Raw genomic sequence first — 13993 nt, forward strand, 5'->3', positions numbered from 1 at the left:
GTTTCCCTTGTCTGAGTAGACATGGTATTCGAAGATGTCCTTTTAAGCCTGATCTCAAAGAGTGTAGTGCGTATATTTTCTTCCAGGAGTTTTATGGTTTCAGGTCTTACCCTCAAGTCTTTGGTCCCCTTTGAGTCAATTTTTGTGTATGGAGAAAGATAATGGCCTACTTTCATTCTTTTGCATGTGGCTGTCCAGTTTTCCCAACACAAAAGCCTCAAATCTCGATGGTTGACAATGTCCCGAGTAAATCCATGCTAATTCATGCTTTTGAAAGCTCTGATCAAAAGAGCATGGCCTTTAGACCTGGGTTCAAATTTTGATTCTACCATTTACCAATTTTATCGCCTTGGGCAAATTACTGACATCCACTGCATCTCAATGCTCTCATCTCTAAAATGGGGTGAATAATACACACTGTGTATAGTGTTGTCCTGAGGGTTGAGTAAGATAGCGTGTGTAAAACAGCTGAAGTGGTATCTGTCCTGGAGTAGACGGTTCACTGTTGTTAACCTCTTTCTTCTTTTTGTCCTTTCCTAGAAGTGGCTGCATATGTATCCTCTAGCGTCATGGCCTTTTTTCAGGACACGCTACTGTAGGTTTACTGCAGTAGTGCATTTAGGGGCATAGGATCTGTGTAAAACCTAATTAATTGCTGTTTTTATACTCTCACTCTTAATATCATGTGTTGATCCCGCATTGTCAGAGAAATATTCTATTCATAATTTCCCCAAGTTATCGTAAAGTCAATATTTTTCTTTTCTTTTAGTTTTATTGAGGTATAATTGACAAATAAAATTGTAATATATCTAATGTGTGCAGTGTGATGATTTCATGTAGGTATGTATTGTGAAAAGATTGCCACCATTGAGTTAGTTAACATATCCATTGCCTCACATATTTACCTTTTTCTTTTTTGGTGAGAACACAAGTTCTAGTCTATCAGCAAATTTCGATTTTACAATATAGTATTATCAACTGTCATTACCATGCTAACATATTAGATCCTCGGACCTTATTCACCTTATAACTGAAAGCTGTACACTTTTACCAGCTTCCCCCTGTTTCCTCCACCCTCCCAGCCCCTGGCAATCACCAATCTACTCTCTGTTTCTGAGTTCTACTGTTTTTTAAAAAATTCCATGTATAAGTGATACCATGTAGTATTTATCTTTTTCTGTCTGGCTTATCTCACTTAGCATAATGCCCTCCAGTTCTACCCATGTAGTGCAAATGGCAGAATTTTTCTCTTTTTTAACATAATTAATCCTGTTTCTCAAATAAAATACATAGACTGAGATTAAGAAGTGTAGGGGTTGGCCCCATGGCTGAGCAGTTAAGTTCATGCACTCTGCTTTGGTGGCCCAGGGTTTCACCAGTTCAGATCCTGGGCATGGGCCTAGCACTGCTCATCAAGCCATGCTGAGACAGCATCCCACATAGCATGACCAGAAGGATCTACAACTAGAATATACAACTATGTACTTGGGGGCTTTGGGGAGAAGAAGAAGAAGAAGAAGAAGAAGAAGAAGAAGAAGAAGAAGAAGAAGAAGAAGAAAAAAGAAGATTGGCAACAGATGTTAACTCAGGTGTCAATCTTAAAAACGAAGAAGGAGAGGGGCTGGCCCCGTGGCCGAGTGGTTAAGTTCGCGCGCTCCACTGCAGGCGGCCCAGTGTTTCGTCGGTTCGAATCCTGGGCGCGGACATGGCACTGCTCGTCAGACCACGCTGAGGCAGCGTCCCACATGCCACAACTAGAGGAACCCACAACGAAGAATGAACAGCTATGTACCGGGGGCTTTGGGGAGAAAAAGGAAAAAATAAAATCTAAAAAAAAAAAAAAAAAAAACGAAGAAGGAGAAAAATGTTAGGGGACATGGATTCACAGAAGGAGTAGTTTGAGGATTATTTGAGAAATATCTGTCTAATTTTTCAGTTGACCTAAGTGACCATTTCTATTACATATATGGTTAGAGATTAAACACTTATTCTGGCAAATAGGTGCCATTTGTCACAGGGGGTAGGGAGTATCATCTGGACAGGGAAAGCTTCAGTGTTAGTCTCTTGGCTTAGGACAATTATCCTTTGCTAAACCCAATATCTCTGCACCTAATTTCTATCCCGCCTTCACTGGAAGCATACAAAGTCCTTTGAAGTTTCTCTCTTGGGTATTGGAGGGAACATGTTGAAGGGAAAGAGTACAAAATGGAGGAGCCCTGTTGTGTCATCAGCTTGAAATCCCTTCTCAACTTTCTCTTGCTCCCTTCTCCCACATCTTGCTTAATATGGAATTTGTAAAGTCACTCAATCTTACTTTCACACTCTCTCTCAAAAAAAAGGCCCCTGAGTTTAAACTCATTTAACAGATGACCTTTCTGATCCAATGGCTTGTTGAACAATGTGGCAATGAGTGTGTCTTAGTTCACTTGGGCTGCTATAACAAAATACCTTAGACTGAGTGGCTTAAACAACAAATATTTATCATTTGTTTTTCAGAGTTCTGGAAGCTGAGATGTCCAAGACCAATGTGGGCAGATTTGGTTTTGTTGAGGGCCTTCTTCCTGGCATGCAGACTGCCTTCTTATTGTGTCCTCACATGGCAGAGAGAGGAAGCTCTGATGTCTCTTTCTCTCCTTATAAGGGCACTAATCCCATTCTGGAGGCTCCACCCTCATGGCCTCATCCAAACCTAATTATCTCCCAAATGCCCCATCTTCTAATACCATCACACTAGAGATTAAGGCCTCAACATATTAATTTTGGGGGAACACGATCATTTAGTCCATAACAGAGCATGGATCCTGAATGTGATTGGCCATGGAATTAGTAATTTTCTGAGAAATGTGGCTCGCTTCACATTACTTTTGTTATTATTAATAAGATTCCTTTGTCTCCCAAGTGTTGAACTATATAGACTTCCTTCTTTCTTGTTCTACTCTCAGCATCCAATGAGTAATTTGAGTACCCATAGAATTATATTGTGCTATGGGTTTTGTTACTTCATTTTCCCAGCCCTCTTTATTTCCTTTTTTCAAAATCTCTCCCTATTTTCCTTTTCCTTTTCCATTTATTCTTACACTAAATCTGTTTTCCATATGGAACAATTGTCAATCTTGACCAGTATTCTGTTCTACATAGTGCCACCAAAAGATAGTAAGTCATGGATATGGATTAATTATCCAAGAATCTACTTCAAATCTTCTTTGAATCTACTTAAAGCTTAATGATAGAATTTAAAATCTTAAATAGTTTTTAGAAATCATCAATTCAACAACTTCTTTGTACAGAGGAGGACACTGAGACTAAGAGAAACAAAGTAACTTTCCAGTCATCACATACCAGGACTAGAACTCGGTTCTCCTGGTTCGATGGCAATATTCTTTGCCTAGTCATTATTGCAGTATTTTGTTTCTCCAAAATTTTTTCTCTTCCAAAATTGGCTCCCACTTCCTTTAGGAAGCATTGAATCTAGTCTGAGGTTTAGGTACAATTCTTCCTGGATAGATCAGATTGGATTACATTAGTGATGAAAATTAGCACTTGTGTGTGCCTTGAGCTTAAAATAAGTCAAGGCTAATGGAAATCATCCAGTGGACCTAAAAGCAATTTAGCATTCCTTTCTGCTTGTGCTTTGGTTTTACAAAGAATCTACATATGTGGAGAGGTTTGAGTGGGTCTAAAACAGGCAGGTACTTATATTTTATGAAGTCACATTTTTAATATCAGCATGGGTGATGAAATGCAATCAGTCATTTTTCATGGGGAGGAGGTATGGGAAACACACACATTTATGTAGATAGATGTGTGTGTGTATATACGTCACATATATGGAGCATGTAATTTTTATATACCCATATGTACAGTATATAATACATAAACATATACATATTTAAGGTCCTGGGCTGTATATGAATCAACTTGACTCTAACTATATGGGATACAGCAGAAATAAAAGGTAGAGGAGATATATGGCTCATGTAAACTCACTTAGCTAAAATAAAATCAGTACACAGGAATTAAAAATCTGAACTAGGTGGCGGTTTCAGTCCCATCTTAGCCTCAACCTGAATTAGCCCCTCATCTTTGAATTATGGCTGTACAATAAATTAGCTTTAATTTTGTGATGGTGAGAGTTGGGACTTTGGAGCAGGGATCTAAAAAAGCATTGCATTTCAGAATTAAATGCTCAGGAAATTTCAATACAGCAATGGTTTAGAACCTGGTTGATTTGGTGACTATCATAGACGACTCATGCATATAGATAACCCTCCAATGGTAGGAGATGAATGCAGAAGTGTTCAATTATGTTTTTTCTGTTCTTTTATTTCTCCCATGCCCCTCCTGCTTACTGCACTCCAGATTTATTGCCCTTCTTCCTGCTGTGTGTTGCTCGTCTGGGAACTATCCCCCAAAAGGTCACATGGTTTATACCCTCACTTTCTTTAGGTGTCTGCCTAACAGTCGCTTCCTCAGAGAAGCCTTTGTTGACTGAACTCTCTAAAGCAGCGCCCAACACTCTAATTCCTTCTCCATGCTGTATCTTCTCATAGCATTTCCACTAACAAGTCTTAACATATTAGTTTGTTCATCTGTTTTTGTCTGTCTTCCCAGTAAACAGTAAGTTCCTTGAGAATGGGGACTAGGTTTTGTTCTCTGCTTGTCTCCAGGGCCCAGAACAGTGCCTGCACTAAGTCAGTGCTCCAAATGACACTTTTAAACAGATGAATGATTTCCTGCATTCATATTATCTATTTCACCTTCGGAGAGCACCTGCCACATGCAGGGACATGTGCCTTTGAAGGAGTGCTGGTTATAAGCTGAAATATCCATTTTTTTCCCCCAAAACTTCTTTTTCTTTCAAAGAAGTTGAATCTGAAGAATTTTGTAACTTTGGATTCAGTTTTTTACTATCAAATTAAAGCTAAAAATGCTGCCAGGAAGGAGGGAAAGCCAGATTGGAGGGGGAGGAGGCGAGAGGTAGAAGGGGAAGCAGAGAGTTGGGGGAGGAGAGAGCTGAAGGATCCAGGAAACCTGAGGAGAGGCAACAAAAACCAATTAAAGTTAATGAACTACAGCTAAGCTTTTTATTTTAGTTGTTTTTTCCCCCCTCGCAGTATACCAGCCTCAACTTGGAACTATTTTTCTTGGAGAGACACTTTCAAAAAGTCGATTATTTCCTCCCTACCCCCACGCTCAGAAAAATATAATATGACACTTGAATCAACAAAAGCATGAGGATATGTTGTGTGCAGCTATCTGGTGGGTTTGTCACTTGGCCTTCAGCCTTGGTCCTACCACCCACTGAATTCTGGCAAAATCCCAGAATGTCACAAATCTTGTTCTCCTCTATCTTCACAGAAGCCGAGAGAAAGTCGGCCCTACCGAGTAGTTATCTGGAGACAGGAGGCGGAGGTCCAATTGTAGTATCTAATATTAGAAATAGAGACGCCTCCAATGGTTTTTGGCAGACTGAGCCTAGAAAGAGTGGCTCTGGCTCTCCCACTCAAACGTCTTAAATAGTTTATATATCTGTGTGATTAATTTGGCTAGAAACGTGCTTGCAGTTAATGTATTAGGTATAAAAGTTTAGAGGAAGATTCTTATCTCAATCATACCCATTCTCTAGAATAACTTCTTCTATCAATCCAGCTATGTTTAAATGATGAGTGCTGATCATAAGGAGACACTATCATATTTATTGAGTGTTCTTCATTACCCACAAGCCCCCCCCCAAACTGAATATGAATGAAATGTACTTTACTAACGTTTTCTATTCATTCAACATTTTGGCCAAATATCACATTCAAATTTATGATTCCATTCTAAAATGCAAAAAGGGGTATAAATTGATCTAAATTACTTCAAAAGACATTTAAAATCTGAGTTCCTGACACTCAGGTTTCCCATTGGAAGTATGTTTTCAAATGCTCTGCTTTTCACAATGATCTCTTCCTCAACCTATTGCCTTCACCTCAGGCTTGAAATCGGAATTTGTGTCTATTGATTTCTCAGCTGCCATTTAATTCCATTCATTCTTTTTTAGATTCCTAAATGATATATATTTCCCTTCTTTCAAAGAATTTAAGAATCATAGAAGTAAGAGTAGCCTTACTGAATATGTGGCTGGATGCTAACTCTTCTCTCTGTCACTCCAATTCCTTCTCCTCTATGCTCAAAAATACTGGGGTGCTCACTGTTGCTTGAGGCAGCCCCTTCTTTGTTGAGAAAACCTAATGATTAGAAACGTAATCCTTGTACTGACTAAAAACGTATATTGAAACTTCTATTCATTTTAGCCCATCAATTTTGCTCATTGGTGTTTCATTCATTCATTTACTCACTCATTTACACATGCACTCCGTAATTATTCAGTTATTTATCAAGATTCTACCCTGTGTAGAGGCTATACCAGCTCAGGGCCCTGGAGCACCACAATGTGAGTCTATTCTGGCACACACGCTCTATCATTTTTACAGTTGGAAAGGAAAAACTACATTTGTAAATATAAATATCCTCACCTCTACTTTTTGCTGATACCATGTAATTTTAAAAACTGTTCTGTTTCTGGCCACTTTCTTCCCAAAAAGTCTTTGTATGTCAATATCCCTCTTAAAATGTGCGCTCAAATATGAAGGGGATTTTTACATTTAAAAATTAGTAAAACCATTACCTCCCACATTTGAACAAACGCCTTCTTTTAATATTGCTTTTTTTCAATATGCTTTTTTTCTTATATTTCAGTGTTGGTCATTATTTATTCATTTTATCTGAAAACTTTAGATTTTGAAATCAAGATAAAGTACAATTAGGTCAGGAATTCTCCAGCTTGTGCTTGGATATGTTTGTGTGTGTGTGTGTGTGAGAGAGAGAGAGAGAGGGAGAAAGAGAGAGAGATTAACTCAACTTTCCTTTTTATATTTTTCCATATTAAAGTTTATCTTGTTAAATAAATTATTCTTCCTACCTATATAAAGAGCATTTGCAAATAATTCAAACAACATGAACATTCTTCTTACCAATAGAAAAAAGCTATGACGGAGAAGTCACAAAAACGAGAATGAAGAGGACTAATAACCATAAAAATTCAGCCCTCACTTATAATAAAAATGTAAATTGAAACCTCAATAAAATACATTTTTTAACCTACCAAATTGCCAAATGTTAGTTGGTTTGTTTTCAAATTTTAATTCAATACTCATGGTAAGGAAGATGCAAGAATTCATTTATTACTTGTTTGGATATAAATAGTTACAATCTTTGCAGAAGCCAGTTGGAAAATAGAGAGGAAGAGTTGAACATTCATAACATTTCCTGGATTATATTATAAAGGAATAACTGAGAAATGGGATTAATGATTTACGCACAAAATTGTCTAGCATTATTTATGACAACAAAATTTGAAATTAGTTAGACATCCAACAACGGGGAAATGGTTAAATGCATCATAATACCACTAACAAACCATTACGCAGATGTTTACTTCCATTTTCAAAAATATTTAATGATAGAAAGGATGCTTTCATTGTACTTTTAAGTGAAGAGAATATTCAATTATATCTAGACTGTAATTTTCATTAGTTCAAGAATTTTTGTCTATTTTATTTATGGTTGACTGTCCCCAGTGCCTAAAATAGTGCCAGGCACTGGCAGGCATGCTGTACATATTTGTACAGCAATGAATTGATGAACGACGATGTAGTATACTTCCACTTAAAAATATACATACTCACATTTACACACAATTAAGAAGAAAAATCATCAAAATACTAGCTTTGTCAATCTCTGTGCTGGTCATTACAACACATTTTATTTTCATATTTTCAGTACTTTCCAAATTTTCTGTATTTTATAAACAAACAAAATTTACTGAACCAATAGCCTTGTTATCTTCGACCAATAAGTCCAACTTGTGGAAATATTCTTCATTTCTGCTTCAAAGCCATGCCCAATAAATTGGTGTATTTGCCTTTCACGCTCACACTTTCTGAGCAGGATGGAATCCTTTACACTATGAGATCATTCTCTCCAGCCTGAAAACATTTTGAAATAAGGATCTAAATGATTTTAAACCCACCTCCTATCAACTGTATTGAAATGTGGGATCAGCCATACCATTCTATTTTATTTATGATGATTCGTTGTAAAATATTGCCAATGGCCTCTTTGTAGCAAAATACATCCTGACCTATACATCTACTGAGCTTCTCAGAATGAGAAACAAGGTTAGTTCACTTTGGTTTGGTCTTAGTGATCCTTGCTGTGATTGTCTCTTTTTCTTAAGTTCTCTTAACCCAAATATTTGAAAATTAGTTCCAGAATTTTGTCTGCTTAATGTCAAACTTAACTGTCTCTTCTCTTGAAGATCTACATTTTTGAAGATGAATAAAACATCTGCTTGTCTCCTGAGTAGCCCCCACTTCTCCCTGGGCTGTGGTCTCTGAATTCACCAAGGAGAGATTGACTTTCATATCTGCAATTGTGGACAAAGTTGCTTTTCCTGGATCATTTTAGAGTTGCCTTTCAGTTAGATTTAGATTTAGATGTTTAAATACATTTTAAATGGCAAGGTGCTTTCCTACTATGCCTTTGCCTTTTTCATTTTCTAATTCAATATTTATTTTTCATTTTCCAGTAGAAGATTGTTCTCCGTGGTGGAGATGATTAAGGCACCTTTGTTCTTGCTGCCCTATAGAAACTGACAATACCACCATTATCTCCTGACATTATTCTTTAACTTTCCAGTTGAATTTTCTGTGCTGTCTTCTACATTTCCACAAACTGGAGGAATATGTTTTGTTTTAACTCTCTATTTTAAAATAATTTAGGAATTGCAGAAATGTTGAAAGCAATTGTACAAGTATTTAGCCTTTGTCTAGCTTCCTTGAGTGGTAATCCTCCCAAACCTTCTTTCTTAAACTGAGAGTAAGTGCAGGTATGCTGCCCCTTTACATCTAAATGCTTCCCTATGTATTTCTAAAAAACCAAGCGTATTCTCTTATACAAACAGAGTATAGTTATATAAAAGAGGAACTTGGCATTGATGCTGATGAGGTCCAGGATACACTACCATAAAACATGGCCCTCAGCATATTGATTATCTTCAGCTGAAGGAGTTTGAGAAAATGGCAGAAGCAGGAAGGTCGCTCTGACCTCCCCCCTCACATTTCTTCCCTAAAAGGAGACAAATCTCCCATATGAAAGGCCCTCTTCCTGTACCAGGAGGAGGGAAGACCTTCTTATCACCAGAAACACGGAATTCAATCTTGTTAAACTAACCCCTTACCTTCCTAGTTGCAGCTTCACCATTTAACACTCTAAGCCGAAACCCCTTTGTCTTGTCAATTCTCCACAAATTTATTGTTTCTTTGTCTAAAAGGTATAAGAGCTTCATGCTCTGGTCACTTCTTTGGGTTGCATTCTCTTGTGAAGGTTCTCATGTACATGTAAAAATTCAATAAAATTTGTAAGCTTTTCTCCTGTTAATCTGTCTTTGTCAGTTTAATTTTTAGACCTAGCCAGGGACCCTAGGAGGGTTGAGGGAAACTTCTTCCTCCCCTACAGTACAATATTATTGTAATAAACATATATAGGGGGCCAGCCCTGTGGCCTAGTGGTTAAGTTTGTATGCTACGCTTCAGCAGCCCAGGGTTTCGCTGGTTCAGATCCTGGGCACAGACACGTCACTGCTCATCCAGCCATGCTGAGGCGGCGTCCCACATAGCACAACTAGAAGGACCTACAACTAGAATCTACAACTATCTACTGTGGGGTTTTGAGGAGAAGAAGAAAAAAAAAGAAGCTTGGCAACAGTTGTTAGCTCAGGTGCCAATCTTTAAAAAAAACAACTTATAGTAAGTAATTGTAAGCTCAGGTGCCAATCTTTTTTAAAAAAATTTACAGTAAGTAACTGTAAAGAACTTATTCAAATATTGGTAGTTTTTCTAGTAACGTCGTTTATAACAAAACAAATTTTTTTCTGGTCTAGGATCACATGTTGCATTTAGTTGCCATATCTCTTTAGTGTTGCTTATTCTGGAACAGTTTCCAACCTTTTTTTGTCTTTCTCGACCTTGACATTTTGAAGAGCACAGACTAGTTATTTTGCAGCATGTCTCTCAATTTTGGTTTGTCTGATATTTCTTCATGATTACATTCAGGTTGTGCTTTTTTAGCAAGAATACCACAGAAATAATGTGTTCTTCTCAGGAGGCACATGATGTTCATTCGTGCCATTACTGGTGAATTAACTTTGATCATTTGGTTAAGGTGGTGTCTGCCAGCTTTCTCCCATAGAGGTACTATTTCCCCCTTCATAATTAATAAGTATCTTGTGGAGAGATACTTTGAGACTTTGTAAATATCCTGTCTCATCAAATATTCACAGTCTAGTTTTAGCATCCATTGATGATTTGTGCCTGAATCAAATATTACAATGATTATTTCCACATAGTGAATTTCTAATTCTATCATTTTTTTCTACACTCATTAGCTGGCATTTTTCTGTAAGGATGAGCTTTTTCTTTTCCTCTTTTTAATTATTTACTTATTTATGACAACAGAGTTTCACATATTGAGGTATATGAGGTAACTATTCAGGTTCAAAACTGATTCACTTGAACTAAAAAGCCTGATTTATGGCCTATCAAACATACATTGTACATCTGCTTAACCATTAAAGTAAGGAATGTGCTCTCTTAAGATAAGAATGCAGACTTCCCCTCCTAAGCCCTATTGGTAACGCTGGAATTAATCCCTTTCCTGACATCATGGTCATGTTGATCTGCTAATTTGCAACTGAATACCTCTTTGAAATTTTGATAAAAATGTACCCTGGATGTGTTTAACGTATGTTCTTTGTCCTACAAAGATATAAGACTGTACTGAAAACCATGCTTCTCCAGAATGCTTTCTTCCTTACTGGAAAAACCCTTCCTGGGTTATAATCCTTACTCTGGCTCAAGTAAACTTACCTTATTTCTCTTATCTATAGGATAGTTATTGGTTATTTTGCATCCACGTTTATATTAGAATGGCCTTATGGGTTTTTTATATTCATTTAATTCAATGCTAGTTTTAATTCAATGATAGCTGTTACTATCATTGTTTATTTTGATGCATAATTTGTCCCAGTTTGGTCAATAGGAACCTATTCAAACTGTTTTGCTTGTATTTTGACATATCCTCATTTCTTTTTAGAGGTGGGGCAATTTTTTCTTTCTGGACTCAAAAGTATTCCAAGAACATTTTGTATTTTCCCAGCCCCAACTCTGGCGTTAGCCAATTTTCCGAGAAGCTCTGTTTCCTTTTAGTGTAGAATGATGTTTAGAAACCAAGATATGGTTGCTATGTGTGGTCATTGCTACTGGAGCATTGTTACTTCTAGGTTGTTTCAGAAGACACGCACACCATACACACACATACATACCTATGTAAACATAGCTGTATCTTTTTCATTATCTGTCTTTCAATCATCTATCTATCTACCATCTATCATCTGTCTATCTATTTATATTGATACCTCCAGTTGAAGTTCAACGTCAGAGTTTCTTCCTTTCCATAGTTATAACTCTTTTCTCAGACATTGAGAAATCTGGCAGCTATCTATATTTTGACAGGTCAGAGAAGGTCTGTTTCTCTACTTAAAAAACCCTGATAAGAGTTTTCAGTAACAAATTAATGAGAACAAGAGTGCCAGAGCAGAAGAGGGCTCTACCATCAAGTTCTTTTAAAGGCAAACACCTTTTGCAGTTCCTTGAAGTGTCACATGCTACTCAAATGTGGCCTAAAGACTCCTAAGGAAACCACTTTCCCTCCTCCATGGGACATGATATACCTGGAATAAGTCTTCCTGGTGATGAAGGACCAACAATGCTTTGATGGTTGAGCAAGCAGTGCTTTCTGACAGTCAATCAGCACTTTCCAACCGTGCTTTCCAATATTTGATCAGTGATGCTTTCAGAGAAAGATCTTGATCAAAAGGGAAAAATGAGGAAGATGACATGAGTGGAGCCATGTTAAAATAGAGCTAGAGCAGCCATTTCAGAGGAATTGCCTTGCGTGTCTTGTTATCTTCCAAACTAGACCAAACCGCCAACTTTCCAAGAAGTCAGCAAGAATGGGAATATCCTTTTTGTAAGGACTAATGAAATTAGACTTTGCCTATGACCAAATCACTAACCAATCAAATGAGGTGCAAATCTATCCTTTCGTCCAATGATCAAATTCCAAGCCACAATTAATTAATACAACTTACTTAATCTTCCTCCTCTTTTTACCATAAAAACCCTGAGCCTCTCTCTTGTAATCAGGACACTATTTGGATTTTTACCTGAATCTGTGCTCCCTAAGTTGCAATTCTTTGGTTTCAGATGAGGTCTGCCTCTTGAATTGGTTTCTGACTTTTGTAGGTTGGCAACCTTCTAATTCTTCAGAATACGTTCTCAGATCCCAGTTTGAGAAATCCCAGGCTATATTTTTAAATCGTCCTCCTGTGTCATTCAAAGAAACATCTCACACATATTTTTTTTCTAGAGATGCTATTGCATCTGAGAACATCTGCAACAATCCAAAACATGTTTTCCCAAGCATTTTGCTTTAATCTTTCTACAGATATCAGACATTCTCACAGATTCTGTGATGTATTAGTTTTACTGAACAAACGCCATTTATGCCTGTGTCTTCAGTAGTGTCAATCTGAATTGAAAACGTCAGCTTTGTTAACATCCTTAAATTCTTCTTTCAAAATTATGAAGAGTCCATTAAAAAGAGATTGGGTCATGATAGAAACCATTTTAGAATAAGTGACTATAATTATTAAAGTTTTGGTAGAGATACACTCAGCTAATGGTAAGAAACAGGTCTAAGTTATGTCTTCCCTCTCACTATAGAAAAGCAGTATGGGAAGAATATCTAGACTCTATCTTCCAGGTAGGAAACGAAAATTACAGGTAGCAAATTTCTTACTTCCTTCACTGTAAATTGAAGAATTAATATTCAAAAATGATTGACTGAATTCCCACAAATTTAAGCTTTTTTGTTCTTTATGCTTTTATGAAAATAGAATTCTCTGAGGCCATCTGGGACTCTTAACTGTTTTTCTGCAACAGGAGCAAAAATGAATGACTGTTCTATTTATTGGTGAAACATTAACTAGGACTCTGGTAGTTTGAGAATTTATTTAATTTGATTTTGATCAGAGATAGAGTTTAATATGAATATCTACTTAAAATGGATGTGTACAATGTGAACTCTTTTTAAGATTGTTAGCGTTTTTGAATGCTACTTAATTAAAAATTTTTAAGGAGTTTACAACATTGTTTGATGCCAGAGGGTGTTAAACAAAGACTCTCTACTAATTCTGATCAACTCTTTCTTTACTTAGTAGCAGCATACTTGTTTTACTGCCTGAAGATCTGGGTTCTAATCTAATTCTCCTATTAGCTAGATTTGTGAGGTTGAGGAACTTACTTAACTTCTCTCAAACACAACTTAATCTTTAAAAAAAAAGTACAAGTGCCTCCCCAGTTCATTTCACAATAATACTGAGAGATCAAATGAGATTAATGCTTTTGAAAGTGCTTTTTAATTTGCAAAGCACTACATAAATTTACGTATTATTTTTGTTATTGCATATACAAAATGTTTTGTGAATCTGTCTATATTTGAATTCACTACACCCTAAAAATGATTATCTAGAGCAATGTTTCTCAAATTTGAGTGTGCATCAGACTCACCTGGAGGTCTTGTTAAAACAGTTTGGTGGGGCCCACTTGCACAGTTTCTGACTTAATAGATCTGGGGTAGGGCCTGAAAATTTGCATTTTCAACAGGTTCCTAGGAGATATCAGAATTGCTGATCTAAGAACCACACTTTAAGAACCGCTGATCTAGAATTCAGGCCTGTATTTTCCCATATATAGCAAATACCATTAAAAACATTGAAAATAGGCAACATTCACCATTAAATAATACCATTAAATTCAAATAATAATAC

This window comes from Equus przewalskii, chromosome 13, assembly GCF_037783145.1.
Source record: "Equus przewalskii isolate Varuska chromosome 13, EquPr2, whole genome shotgun sequence".
NCBI lineage: Eukaryota > Metazoa > Chordata > Mammalia > Perissodactyla > Equidae > Equus > Equus przewalskii.